Raw genomic sequence first — 13,618 nt, 5'->3', positions numbered from 1 at the left:
GCACCTTCATCAATAACAGTCCAATGGACCTTCTTTTCTTTTATAATAACTTGAATCAGAAAAGCAATTTGATGAGGAAGATGAGGAACATGGTTGTCAAGATCAAAAGTAATCAAACTAGAATCAGCAGGATCAATGGCTTCTATAGCAAACAATACTGATTTCTACTTCGTTGGAAATGTTTGGAGAAATTCCAAAGAAGACATCGTCGAAGGTGCTTGAGCTAGATCTTCGACTATACTATAATTTTGGGCAGATCTAGCGTTCGGATTATAGGATGATTTCTGAAGCACACCTTTGGGAGGTGGTCAGAGAATGGATTCATTATTAGGTCGTTCAAGATGAAGAGGACCATATCTGGGTGGAGTAGAAGTATAAGGTATGTCAGTGGCTTCTTTCTCTACCATCTTCTTTTGAGGGGTTTGATAATCTTTCGATCAAGTAGCAACAAATATAGGCAATGAACCCATCATCATGAAAACTTGAGAACCAGATGAGGTAGAGGATTGTGGTTGGTCTACCAACTAAGTCTGCTGAGATGGAAATGGCTCTTTCAAAACAGCCAAAGTCCCTTTCAATAAACAACTAACTTTAGCACGTCGGGGACAATCCTTGGTATAATGGTCTTCCTCACAAATGAGGCAAGGATATTTCGGCTTTCGTTTGGAGGCATCATCAACAGATGACTTGGGAGGATCCTGTTTCGGGGTATCAGATTTTTCTTTGCCTTTACCCTTTTTCTTACCTTTCGAGGCTTTATCTGCCGTGGTAGACTAGACGGCATGGACCTCGAAGGTTTTACCAGGATTTGATGGATTTTTCGAAGGATGATTAGAACCAGTATTCGAAATAGATTTTTTCTTTGAAGAAGCTTTGGTGGAAGTCTGAGACACTGATCCAATTATACCATCAACAGGTGGTACATCAGGAGACTTTGAAGATGCAGATCTGAAGATGGTCTTGGAGCATCAGGCAACATTTCATATAGCGTGCCAAATTGGGAATAGACTAAGTCTAAATACTAAGCATGGGCAATAACTTGATCCTCGGAAACACATCCACCCACTGCTATATCTTTAGCAATTTTGTTTACGAATGATTTGGTGAACCATTCAGTTAAAAACTCATCAGGAATATCGAATTTGATGAGGCGACGCTGATGTCTCCATTCATGGATGTGATTGGAAATATGGGTTGCACTATCTTGCTTTAGAGATGTGAGCAAATGAGTACTAGTTTCATAATGAATTGATAATTGGAAGTGGGTGAGGAAGGTCATAGCCAAAGAGTTAAAGTTTGCATATCCTTTTATGAGTTTTACTCCATTATTCGGCCGGAGTCGATGCTTACACGCCATGCCAACGATGAAACTTCGGTTTCATTCTCTGTTAATCGACCAATGGAGAATGAAACCGAAGTTTCACCGTTGGCATGACGTGTAAGCATCAACTCGACCAAATATTGGAGTAAAACTCATAAAAGGCTATGCCCCCATGCTCCCTTGGTGAGTGAGGGTTACGAGTCATAGGATGAAAACCCCATTGCGATAATGGGCAAATGGTAGAGACTCGGTGAAAACATATCATGAAGGGAGGCATGAAAAACCTAATATCATGACGAGGAAAAGTTGCCCCCAGTTGAAAGCTTTTGAAGATTTCAGCTTGGACTGAAATGTCAATGGGTGAGGTCACATTACTATTCCCATATTACCTTCACACAAGACTTCGTGCACCAAAATAGGTGTTTGAAGTGGATGCGTCGGGTTATGAGAAACGAAAACTTCAAGACACGAAGGAATCTCATTTAGGCTTGGAAGAAACAAAAATGATGATGAATATCATTCCAAGGAGTTTATTCAAGTGACATAACCTCAACAATACTCTCGTCAATGGGAAATGTCTCGTTCAAAGCAGCGGGGGAATCCCAAGAATTAAGCGAAGGAGATTGCGCATAGGTATCCAGGTTCATACTGAAAACAACATGACTTTCTGAAGCAGCCGCTGAAGCCGAGATAATTTCATGATAAGCTTGTTCCAACAGACTTAGCAGCATGGAATCACCAAATGAATCAATCTAATCTGGAGAAGGAATAATCCATGGATTTGTAGAGACAGAGATCATATTGATCTAGGTGACATGCAGAGGTGGGAGAGAAAAAGTTCCCATTAAAGTAGAATCTTTAAAAAGACCTGTCCCCACGCTCTCATATGGAATTTCGATATTTCCCACATATGGGACATTGCCGTTCAAGGCACCAGAAGAGAAAAAATACAATTGGTCAATGGTGACAATTTTTCCTTCATGAGGAAAATGGAGCATCCAGAACAAAGAGGAAACCACACAAAACATGGCATGGGTCCAACTTCGCCCAAGTAGAAGGTTGTTGTTCAGATTTGCGTCTAAAACTTCCACTTCTAGCTCGATAGTCTTCCCTTCCAAAGTGATAGGAAAACTCGTGAGAATACCATAAGGATAGGATCCTCTGCCATCAAAATCCTTCAAGGTGTTTGGGGACTGGTTAAGTGGTGGAGAGTCAATGGCTTTCCAACATGAAACATATATGATGCAGGTGGAAGCACCTTCATTAATAACAGTCCGATGGATTATCTTTCCTTTTATAATAACTTGAATCAGAAAAGAAATCTGATGAGGAAAATGAGGAACATGGTTTTCGAGATCGAAAGTAATCATACTAGAATCAACAAGATCAATGGCTCCTATAACAAACAACAATGATTTCTGCTGCGTTGGAAATGTTTGGAGAAATACCAAAGCATACATCGTCGAAGGCGCTTGATCTAGATCTTTGACTATACTGTAATGTTGGGAAACTCTAGTGTTCGGATTACAGGATGATTTCTGAAGCACACCTTTGGGAGGTGGTCAGAGAACGGATTCATTATTAGGTTGTTCAATATGTAGGAACAGAACTGGGTGGAGTAGAAGTATAAGGTATGCCAGTGGCTTCTTTCTCCACCGTCTGCTTTTGAGGGGTTTGATAATCTTTCAATTAGGTAGCAACAGAGATAGGTAATGAACCCATCATCATGAAAACTTGAGAACCAGATGAGGCAGAGGATTGTGGTTGGTCTACCAATTAAGTCTGATGAAATGGAAATGGCTCTTTCAAAACAATCGGAGTCCCTTTCAATAAACGACTAACTTCAACACATTGGGGACAATCCTCGGTATAATGGTCTTCCTCATAAATGAGGTAAGGATATTTTGGCTTTTGTTTGGAGGCACCATCAACAGATGACTTAGGAGGATCCTATTTCGGGGTATCAAATTTTGCTTTGCCTTTACCATTTTTCTTACCTTTCGAGGCTTTATCTACCGTGGTAGACTGGATGGCATAAACCTCGGAGGTTTTACCAGGATTTGATAGATTTTTCGAAGGATGATTAGAACCAGTATCCGAAACAGATTTTTGCTTCAAAGAAGCCTTGGTGGAAGTCTGAGACACTAATCCAATTATACCATCAATAGGTGGTACATAGGGAGACTTTGAAGATGCCGGATCCGAAGATGGTCTTGGAGCATCAGGCAACATTCCATATAGCATGCTAGTTTAGGAATAGATTAAATCTAAATACTAGGCACGGGAAATAGCTTGATCCTCGGTAACACATCCACCCATTGCTATATCTTTATCAATTTTGCTTACGAATGATTTGGTGAACCATTCAGTTAACAACTCATCAGGAATTTCGAATTTGATGAGACAACGCCAACGTCTCCATTCATGGATCTGATCGGAAATATGGGTTGCAATATCTCGCTTCAGATATGTGAGAAAATGAGTACTAGTTTCATAATGAACCGACACTTGGAAGTGGGTGAGGAAAGCCATATCCAAAGAGTTAAAGTCTACATAGACTTTTATGAGTTTTACTCCATTATTTGGATGAGTTGATGCTTACACGCCATGCCAACAGTGAAACTTCGGTTTCATTCTTTGTTAATCGATCAACAAAGAATGAAACTGAGGTTTCATCGTTGGCATGACGTGTATGCATCGACTCGGCCAAATAATGGAGTAAAACTCATAAAAGGCTATGCCCCCATGTCCCCTGGGCGAGTGAGGGTTACGAGTCATAGGATGAAAACCCCATTGCGATAATGGGCAAACGGTAGAGACTCGGTGAAAAAATCTCATGAAAGGAGGCAAGAAAAACCAAATATCATGATGAGGAAAAAGTGCCTCCACTTGAAAGATTTTGACAATTTCAAGTTAGACTCAAATGTCAATGGTGAGGTTGCAGTAATATTCCCATATTACCTTTATACAAGACTTCGTGCACCAAAATAGGTGTTTGAAGTGGATGCATCGGGTTATGAGAAACGAAAAATTCAAGACACGAAGGAATCTCACTTAGGCTTGGAAGAAATGAAGAACGATGATGAATAACATTCCAAGGAGTTTATTCAAGTGACAAAACCTCAACAATACTCTCGTTAGTGGGAAATGTCTCGTTCAAAGCATCTGGGGAATCCCAAGAATTAAGCGAAGGAGATTGCGCATAGGTATCTAGGTTCATACTAAAAACAACATGATTTTTTTAAGCAGCAGCTGAAGCCGAGACAATTTCATGATAAGCTTGTTCCAACAGACTTAGCGACATGGAATCACCAAATGAATCAATCTAATCTGGAGAAGGAATAATCCATGGATCTGTAGAGATAGAGATCATATTGATCAAGGAGACATGTGGAGGTGGGAGAGAAAAAGTTCCCATTAAAGCAGAATCTTTAAAAATACCTGCCCCCACAGTCTCATATGGAATTTCGATATTTCCCACATATGGGACGTTTCCGTTCAAGGCACCAGAAGAGAAAAAAAGACAATTGGTTGATGGTAACAATTTTTCCTTCACGAGGAAAACAGAGCATCTAGAACAAAGAGGAAACCACAAAAAACATGGCATGGGTCCAACTTCCTCCAAGTAGAAGTTTGTAGTTCATATTTTCATCTACAACTTCCACTTCTAGCTCGACAGTCTTCCCTTCCAAAGTGATAGGCAAACTTGTGAGAATACCATAAGGATAGGATCCTCTGCCATCAAAAGCCTCCAAGGTGTTTGGGGACTGGTTAAGGGGTGGAGAGCCAATGGCTTTCCAACATGAAACATACATGATGCAGGTGGAAGCACCTTCATCAATGACAGTCCGATGGATCATCTTTCCTTTTATAATAACTTGAATCAGAAAAGCAATCTGATGAGGAAGACGAGGAACATGGTTTTCAAGATTGAAAGTAATCAAACTAGAATTAGTAGGATCAATGGCTCCTATAACAGACAATAATGATTTCCGCTGCGTTGGAAATGTTTAGAGAAATTCCAAAGTAGACATCATCGAAGGTTCTTGAGCTAGATCATCGACTATACTGTAATGTTGGGAAACTCAAGCGTTTATATTATAGGATGATTTCCGAAGCACACCTTTGGGAGGTGGTCAGAGAACAGATTCATTATTAGGTTGCTCAATATGAAGAGGACCAGAACTGGGTGGAGTAGAAGTATAAGGTATGTCAGTGGCTTCTTTCTCCACCGTCCGCTTTTGAGAGGTTTCACAATCTTTCGATCGAGTAGCGACAGAGATAGGAAATGAACCCATCGCCATGAAAACTTAAGAATCAGATGAGGCAGAGGATTGCGGTTGGTCTATCAACTAAGTCTGTTGAGATGGAAATGGTTCTTTCAAAACAACCGGAGTCCCTTTCAATAAACGACTAACTTCAGCACATCAGGGACAATCCTTGGTATAATGGTCTTCCTCACAAATGAGGCAAGGATATTTCAGCTTTCGTTTGTTGGCATCATCAATAGATGACTTGGGAGGATCCTGTTTCGGGGTATTGGGTTTTACTTTGCCTTTACCCTTTTTCTTACCTTTCGAGGCTTTATATACTGTGGTAGACTGGATGGCATGAACCTCGAAGGTTTTACCAAGATTTGATGGATTTTTCGAAGGATTATTAGAACCAGTATCCAAAACAAATTTTTGCTTCAAATAAGCCTTGATGGAAGTCTGAGACACTGATCCAATTATACCATCAACAGGTGGTACATCAGGATAATTTGAAGATGTCGGATCCGAAGATGGTCTTCGAGCATAAGGCAACATTTCATATAGCGTGCCAAATTGGGAATAGACTAAGTCTAAATATTGGGCACGAGCAATAACTTGATCCTTAGTAACACATCCACCTACCCAGCCACCACCTCCGTCGAAACAACCCTCGTCTTCGCAACCGGCTATGATGAGGAACCCTTTCCCAACACAAGGACACGTGGCCACACTGGAAACCCATCCTTCCACACCACCTTCCATTCCTTCCCAGTCTGGAAATGGAACTTACAACATCCTCTATATTGATTCAGGTGACATCAAATTCACTACTCGATCGCGTCAATATGGTACACCACCTGAGACTCAACCAATTGAACTCGCAGAACCTATTTCATCCAATAGTGGATCTTTACACATCCCATTGCTATATCTTTAGCAATTTTGTTTATGAATGATTTGGTGAACCATTCAGTTAACAAATCATTATGAATTTCGAATTTGATGAGGTGACGCCAACTTCTCCATTCATGGACGTGATCGGAAATATGGGTCGCAGTATCTTGCTTCAGAGATGTGAGAAAATGAGTACCAGTTTCATAACGAATTGACAATTGGAAGTGGGTGAGGAAGGCCATAGCCAAAGAGTTAAAGTCTACATAGGTACCCCGAGGCAACTCGACATACCATTTTGCGGCAGCACCTATCAAGGTTTGCTAAAAGAGGCAGAGAAAAATAGAATCGTCAACGTAAGAATTGGAAGAACACCATAAGTGATATGTGATCACTTGGGCTTGAGGGTCCTCTTTAGGTTTTCCTTCAAACTCAGGGAAATCACGCGAAATTTTAATAGGAACTGGAGGCCAGTAAGACGAATGAAGAATGGGATCATTAGTAATCCTCGAGACATCAGGCAGTTCCATTGTAGCTAAAAATGGCAATTGTGGATTAAAAGGCATGTAAGGCCTTTGGGGAGGCCCAACCTACGAGTTCCAACCTTGTTGGTAAGGATTCTCCCCCAAAGCAGAGGATTTTGATCATAAGGGATTTGATTCTACCCTCACTGAGGGGTACGTTGACCATAAGGCGAATTTTGTCCAAGGTAGGGTTGATATTGACCTGCCATAGGCCGTTGATAAGAATTATATGCGACATATGGATTGTAAGGTTACTGCACCTGTTGACAATGGATATGAAGTGATTGGCCCTACTGTTGCAGGTGTTGACCTTGTGTCTACAAGTTTTGACCTTGTTGATATACAAGTTGACCTTGTTGCTGTAAAGGTTTTCCTTGCGGATACAAGGGTTGAGTGGGTTGTTGAACAAACTACGTTTGTTGTTGCAAAGGCTATTGATACTGTTGCAAAGGTTGCCCTTGCTGCTGTAATGGTTGTTGGACAGTCCCCTGAGGGATATCCTGTGGGTATTGGTAATTTTCAAATGGGATTTGAACATATGCACCAGGAATCACAGATTGACCAGGTTACACATGAGGAATTGCTTGTGGAATATAGGGTGGATTTTGTAGTGCTTGTGAACCATATCGAACATAATACTGATGGAGTGGTATCTGGGCTGTGTAAGGCTGTTGATATTGGATGTTACTTGCCTTGGATGGACGAACAGGGTTAGGAATACCACCAGGATAAGGTTGATTGACCCCAACCATATGAGGTTGTGATCCACTCACATGGATTCCACCTGACACGAGAGGAATGTTTGGATTTTTACCCCCAGGCTGTGAATATGGTAGTGGTACATTTTGTCCCCTTGATGGAGGGACTGAGGAACTTATTGATGCATGAACCGAAACAGTTGGTTATACATGAATGGAAGGTTGAAACAACAGTAAAGGTTGCAACAAAATCATCAGTTGAATGGGAACTTACGTAATGGAAGTTTGCACAGGTATCTAAGAGGTCACATTTGGGATAAACGGATGAGAAGTAGGCATGGAATTTGATGACCAAATAGGATTTTGGTACAAAGAGGAAGCATTGGGAGTTCCTGAAGCTAATTGAGTTAAGGTTGTATAACCATGTGGAAGCATATGCCAACTGGTTTCAGGAAGTGTTTGAGATGGGACTCTTCCTGTAAAAGGAAAGCCTTCTGGAGGAAAGTCATATTCTTGCTCATCAACATGAGGAGTGTGAGTAGCGGAAACTTTCAGAGGAACTTGAGGAGAGGTTGGAATGTCACCTTCTGAATCCATGGGTGGAAACATCTGGCGAGGAGGAATTCGAGATGTACGAGGAGATAACTCCAAAGGAATGCCAGGTTGATCATAAGGACTATAAGGATGTTAAGGAGACATCATAAAAGGATCAAATAACAGATTTAGAGGATATAAGAAAAACCTTTGTGGACTCTCAGGGGTTTTTGGATTAGACTCCTGAGGTGACAAAGAATTTGAAGGTGGTGGATGAGAAGCAAGGGGTTGGATGCTTGGGACAATCCCAAGTTCAAAACCTTGAGCTTCAAGTGACTGAGGAAGTTCCAGATGAACTCCTTGTGAAGACCCTTCAGTATCAGACAACAAAGGGGAACTGTGGGGTGAAATCAATGGTTCAACCACGATGACTTTCTCTCAAGAGCAGAAGAAGAAGAAGAGATGATTCATTGAGGGCTGATTAAAATTAAAATTTAGAAGGAATTACTCAATATGGGTTCAAGAAGCAACTGCATGGGTTCGACATGTTATCGTTGGCAGTTAATTTTATGACATGAAGCAACAAATAAATCAAAACGAGTAATACTAGGAAAGAGGGTTTACAAAGTAACTGTGAATCGTTATATACACCCTAGCCAAAACCAAGGACTTGACAAACGATGGCCGATCTCCCCGAATGCTGTGTTTGGTGTATCACTTTTACAAGGCGAATGACTCGGTTAATTGTGGCTAAAGGATATCAATCTAATGGGGTCTCCCAATATATACGCGACAGTACGGGGAGCACAAGTTAGTGTTAGCATTGTTTAATGTAGAACAGTTCGATGAGAGCGTTCCTATATACTCATCATACTGAAGTGCCTCCGATATACTTGAAATTATTGGAGAACCTTCTATATACTTCCATACTGGGATGAGATTTCATCCCCAGGATACACTATAGGTAGTTAATGACAGCTGCTATGTATAAAGACATCAGAACACGTCTCTAGCCTAGACCTCTAGATATTTGTGTTAAGTGACAAATGCTCCTTAGGTTAATTAAGGTAAATTTTAAGTTTATCTTGGATTAAGTTTCAATTTGATGGCTCAACGATGTCACATGTTCCTCTAATGCAACTAAATGATGAAAATGAAATATTTTCATTCGATGAAGGCTAAACTAATGAAGGAAGAGCGACAACCAAATAATGCATTTAACAAGAAAAATGCATTAAAACACAATTCTTTCCAATTCGAAATGTAAAAACAAAATCTAATCTTTCATTTCACTAGATGCAATCCTATTAGAAACAAAAATCACTTTCCTTTTGTTGAGCCCTAAAACTACCTCTCTTCTACATACTTTCCTAGACCTTTTTCCCCTCACTAGTGCCTCATAAGCTATCAAAGATCATTACATATTGATTATAAGAGTACATTGAAGTGGCTTTCCAACTATATTTTTGTGTTTGCTATTTGACTTAGATTTTGTTCATCAGCTGCGGAATGCAGCCACTTTCCACAGCTGACTCGTGATTCCACAACTGTTTTTATTGATCTCTAGGTTACAGGTGTCAACAAGTAAAACGAGGCATGTGGGCAGTTCAGGAATGATCTAGACATGGACCAGGTCCTATCTGTTCAGCCAAATTTGTAAAGGAAAGCCTTGGTCAAATGATGGTCAAATAAGGAGTCCTACATCAAACATGTCTCTGTTTTCAGCACGTGAAAGGTCCGAGACCATTCCTAGATCCGTGGATCCCTTTTGACAGCTGTAGACCGTCTCCATGACACAAATCCAACATCCACCTTTTGTAGATTGAGTGATCATGGCAACCAAGACGCTAAGCTCATGGGTTTTGTCTTTTTACGTGTCCTTTGTTGAAGGTTTTTCATAGGAAAAAAACAGTTATGTAATTTCCTCTATAAATAATGCATTTGCAAACGCATGTAGCTAGTCTTGATATAGTCTTGCTATTAGTATTGTTGCCGTAGCACTAGTCTTGCTGTTGTAACGAAAGAATACTTCCTCTGTTTTTCAATATAAAGTCTCTGTTTCTTATGACTATGTGAGCGTAATTTCGGATTGACCGCGTATTAACCAAGGCTGTGCAGAGGGCCCCTGCTGGCTGAGGTTTTGTTTCTTTATTTCTGTAAAGTCTTCATGTATCGTTTTCTTATTTCCATTGTAAATATTTCATAGCTTGTTCACCTGTGCATATATTTCATAATTCATTTATGGTGTTAACGTTTCATTCCTGTACATGATTTTCCAGCACTGTATATTTTTGCTAACACTGATCAGTGTGTTTCAGGATAGGTTATGCTCGAGCGTTCTCATATAATTTTTGCATCAAATAGTGACATGAGATTGGCCTCTCTGCTGACTTTGTTTTCTTAGCTTTTCAATTTCAGTTATGTTTTGATTTCAGTCTTATTTATTTGTTGTTGTTAGTTAGTTTAGATATCAAATTCTTCATGTCATTTGACGTTATCTCCAGAGCCATGGCTTAACCCCGAAAAGCTACTTGGCGAGCTATCGGATTATGAGTGAAGTGATTTGATTTTACTTTCATTTCTGCAATTAGATATCAGGTTCTTCATGTCATTTGACGTTATCTCCAGAGCCATGGCTTAACCCCGAAAAGCTACTTGGCGAGCTATTGGATTATGAGTGAAGTGATTTGATTTTACTTTCATTTCTACAATTAGATATCAGGTTCTTCATGTTATTGACGTTATCTCCAGAGCCATGGCTTAACCCCGAAAAGCTACTTGGCGAGCTATCAGATTATAAGTGAAGTGACTTGATTTTACTTTCATTTGCAAGTAGGTAATTTAGATATCAATTCTTCATGTTATTTGACGTTATCTCCGGAGCCATGGCTTAACCCCGAAAAGCTACTTGGTGAGCTATCAGATTATAAGTGAAGTCAATTGATCTTACTTTCATTAGTCTGCAATTTTTGGTTTGTTTGAGTGCAATAGTTTAACTTTTATTTCTGTATTTAGATGAGCAACAGAGACAGTGATTTCATGATCAGTATTTCATCATTTGTTTGATTTGAATAGCTGCACATTTACATTCCTGTTCAAGTACTCATTTTATCACTAGTATGTTTTGAGATCCTTTGAAGTGTTAAGCTCTGGAAGTTATCATAAGGGACATAAAACCTTGTCTTGAATCTATATCCATACTTGCCTTCTAAAGTATTCTTAAAACTTAGGAATAGGATTTCCATTGGCATTGGGAGACAAACAAAAGAAAAAACCCCAAAACAAAATAAAATTGAAAACAATAAAAAGTAAGAAAGAGGTTGTCTTGCACATATAGTGCATCACACTTCATCAGTTTACGACTCCCGGATTGATAATTAATGTAGCAATTTAGGACATACTAAATTGACTAAACATCTTTCATTAAGATGCACTAATGATTTTTATTTTTCACTTTGATTCAATCAATGCAAACTAATGCAATGAGCAAAGGAAAATGAAATCAACTCAACTCAATGAAAATTTCTTTCACTTTATGGTTTCGAATGCAAGAAATGTCTCAAAAATACTTAAATGACAAAATCTTTCCCTTTTTCTTTCCGAAACATAAGAATGTGTTGTAGCGGCTACAACAACCCTCCAAAATTTTGCCTTAGATTCATTTTGGAACCTCCCTACCAACCATCCTTAGCAGCATGTCTTGCACTGTCAAGTACATAGGCTTCATTTGTTTTTACTGGCTCACTAGCCTGTGCATGTCACTTTACTTCACTCCCTTCACAGGTTGCCATTCCAGACTTAGACTATTTGCTAGATGACAGGCTCCCCCAGAAAATTGCATAATTCTGGAGGGGAAGCAACCTTCCTCCAGAAATTGTGCAAATTTGATGGGCAGCCTGCTGGGCTCCAAAATTGCGCAGAGTAGCCAACAGGCTTCCCAGAGAAAACTGCGCAATATCTCTTGAAACTGCAGCTCAGCCCATAAATTGCACAATTATGGAGAGCAGTCACTTGCTGACCCTAGAAATTATGCAATCCCTTAGGGAAAACTAGCCCAGCTCAGCCTAGAAACTACACAAATCCCTCTCCCAGTCTTGCAAGTTGTTGTATGTGCCCTCAGGTTGACCGGTTCCCTCCGTGACCCAACAAACTTGATTTGCATGCATGGGATTCTTTTCCCGAAATAGAAAAAATCAACATGGAAAAAGAATCCCTAGATTTTAGGGATCTATTTTTAGTAGCTAGAGGTTACATGTAAAGATCGTTTTAGAAACTGCCCTCTAAGTGTCGCTTTTTCCTAGATTTGTGGCATGTGCATCATAAGCCTCAAACTTATTTATTTGACAATGTAGAGCTCATTATTCACATCGATCTTGGAGCTCTGACATCCCACAACACATCTATGAGTCTTCGGCACATTCAGGTCAGCTATTTCCGAGTAAGTCCGCTTTACATGTCTTTTGCAACATTTCGGTTGCTTTTTCTGTTTCAGCTTGTGTGAGCTTTGTATGCTTGATTTCTATGAACGCTTGTCGTCGTTTGCATGCATGTTAGCCTGTAGAATCACTGTTTCAATTTTCGTTTGCATCTCACTGCTTTCACATGCATGACATTGTTATGCACTGACAATCACCAATTCGGCGACCCATTTCACATGCATGTATGTTTTCCCATTTTTTGAATCTTGCATTCACTGGTTGCATGCATAATTATTCACTCTTACTTACACTCAGTTTCTCATGCATTTAGATCTTCATATGTTTTCAGTCGCCCGTCGTTGGGTCTGGGCAACCTTGGCCCGGGCCCTGCCTTGCCCTGATAACATTGCACATTTCTGAGAGGGAAGGCTCTTCCTTCCTCCCAAAAATGCGCAAAACTGGCTAGACACTGTCCTCCAAGCTTTCTCTGTGCAAATCTGAGAGGTAATGCTCTGCTGGCATAGAGAATTGCGCAATGCAGTCCCTGGGCCTGCATGCCTTGCTGACTAAAATTGCGCATTGCACAATCTCATCCCCTAGTAGGCCAGCCTGGATTGCGCATTATGCAATTCCAGCACTCAACCAGCTTCCTGATAGTCCGGACTACCTTTTTCACAGTTCCGACAGTCAGTCTCCCAGCCTACCGATGAAAATGATGCAATCCTTGCCATCAGTCTCCGAGGTATGCTGCATGTTAGTCCTCAAGTTTGCTTTGGTTTCAACTAACAGATTACTTGCCATGCATGTCGCAATGTCTCTAGGTATAGAAGGTGTTCTTCCGTCTCTCAGTAGCTCAAGTTCAACGGCCTTCAAGGGAGAAGGGTCAAAGGACACCGACGAAAGCATAACTAGAGATGTAGTTGAGTAAGTGTCTATGAGTTTACTGATTTACGAAGACACCAAGCTACTCATAGACAAA

Source organism: Pinus tabuliformis, chromosome 9 (genome assembly GCF_031772625.1).
Source record: "Pinus tabuliformis cultivar Carrire ecotype Pingquan chromosome 9, CPIR1, whole genome shotgun sequence".
NCBI classification, from domain to species: Eukaryota; Viridiplantae; Streptophyta; class Pinopsida; order Pinales; family Pinaceae; genus Pinus; species Pinus tabuliformis.
This window is presented reverse-complemented; position numbering follows the sequence as displayed.